The following is a 2,132-nucleotide window of genomic DNA, read 5'->3' as shown; positions in this document are numbered from 1 at the left end:
GACTGCAGTTCCAGCTATCACGTTAGAGGTAAGTTAATTACATGTTTGACTAAATATAGCAGGCTAACATTTAAGTTGATAATTTTGTATGGCCTGCAAATGATGTTATAAATTTTGGCAGAAAAAGATTTCCCACCCGTGGTCTAAGTGTTCAGATGTCAATTTTCCTGGAGTACCTCATGTATCTCTGAGAACTCAATTGATGGAGTTAGAAACAGTATATTTAAAAGTAGGTCTGGGAGTCACTTTGCCCAGCCAGTCTTTGCAGGAACATCCCTGAATACACACTAAATTGTTGACTAGATGTGATGTCTCCCATTCGATAAGCCTAGTTTGCATGTGTGATGATGACTGCTGATGTCAGTCGTTGTGGGAGGAGATTCCTGTGTTCTCTGTGCCCTATAAAAGGTTAACACATGGAGATAGAACTTGGGAAACTTCTCATGGTGTCTGTGATTGTCCTCACCTGAGTGATCTATATTTGCCTTTGTCTTGTGTTTATTTTGTTTAAGACTTAGTATGCTATAATATTTATATCTTTGAAAATGTGGTCTTCCTTACTCCCCTAAAACACCACAAAATGGTAGCTCTGCTGTTTGCTGCAAGAAAAGCCAATTACTGACAGGGATATGGTAGAGCAGGCAAGGTTTAATGTATATCAGATATACAGGAGACAGAGGGATTGTGTGTCCACTAAAGGCTGCTTGTCCAAGGAGAAAGGGAAAGAGGATGTGATAGTTGGAGTTTAGTGTCACTAGATGGGCCAGGATTATCAGGGGTTTGGCAGTTGAGATGTAGTTATCTTCTGTGCTGTGATTTCATGTGATTAACTTGTCTGTCAGTTTGTTATACTGTGGTGGCTTGCACGTTGCTGTGATGCTGGAATTTATACCACCAGTATTGTAATTTATAGCAGGGTTCACACAGGTAGACAGGTTTCAGCTGAGCTTCTAGAATAAGACAGACTAAGAAAAAGGAGAGGAGGACTGTTTCAGAACATTTAACCTCCAAAAACCTTATGAATAACAGTAAAACACTGTCAGATAGCACCAGAATCTTGAAACATGATGAGTAAAACCAGAATATTGTCAGATATAGTGCCAGAAGATGAACCCTTCAGGTTGGAAGGCACTTAAAGTATGACTGAGGAAGAACTGCCTCTTCAAAGTAGAGTTGACAGTGATGACGTAAATGGAGTAAAGCCTTCAGGACCTTTGTTTGTTGATAAGGCTCAGCTCAAAATGAGGAGAAACAGCTGTAACCATTAATTAATAATCAGAGCATGGAATGCACAAAGTATGAAGTTAGGAAATTGGAAGTTATCAAAAATGAAACGGAGTGCATAAAGAGTGATATTCTAAGCATTCATGGACTGAAATGGACTGGTATTGGCCATTTTGAATATGACAATCATATCATTCATTATGCTGGGAACGAAAAATTGAAGAGGAAAGACATCACATCCATCATCAAAAAGAACATTTCAAGATCTATCTTGAAGTATAATGCTGTCCGTGACCAGAGAGTATCCATGTGCCTATAAGGAAGACCAATTAAAGCCACTATTATTAAAATTTCCATGAACCTCTAAAGCTACTAATGATGAAATGGAAGAGTTCTGTCAGGAGTCCTGGTGTGGCACTGTGGGTTAATGCGCCAGACTGCAAAGCCGTTTGAACTGCAAGGTTAGTAGTTCAAGCTCACCAGCTGCTCCTAGAAAACCCTATCCAGGGTCACTATGGGTTGGAACTGACTCGATGGCACTTAACAACAACAACAATAACATCAACTTCTTCAGTGTAGTATCAAACATGCAATCAAGATATACTGCTAATTACTGGTGATTGTCATGTTAAGATTAGAAACAAAGAGAATGGATAAGTAGTTGAAAAATGTGGCCTTGGGGATAAAAATGATGCTGGAGACCACATGATAGAAATTTTCAAGACTAATGACTTGTTCACTTCAAATACCTTTTTCAAACAACGTAATAGACAAGTGTACACATGCACCTTACCAGATGGCATACACAGAAATCAAATTGATTACATATGTAGGAAGAGACAGTGGGCAAGCTCCATATCATCAGCCAAACCCAGGCCAGTGGCTGATTATGGAACAGACCATCAATA

This window comes from Chrysochloris asiatica, unplaced genomic scaffold, assembly GCF_000296735.1.
Source record: "Chrysochloris asiatica unplaced genomic scaffold, ChrAsi1.0 scaffold00113, whole genome shotgun sequence".
Taxonomy (NCBI): Eukaryota; Metazoa; Chordata; class Mammalia; order Afrosoricida; family Chrysochloridae; genus Chrysochloris; species Chrysochloris asiatica.
Note: the sequence above shows the minus strand (reverse complement) of the source record.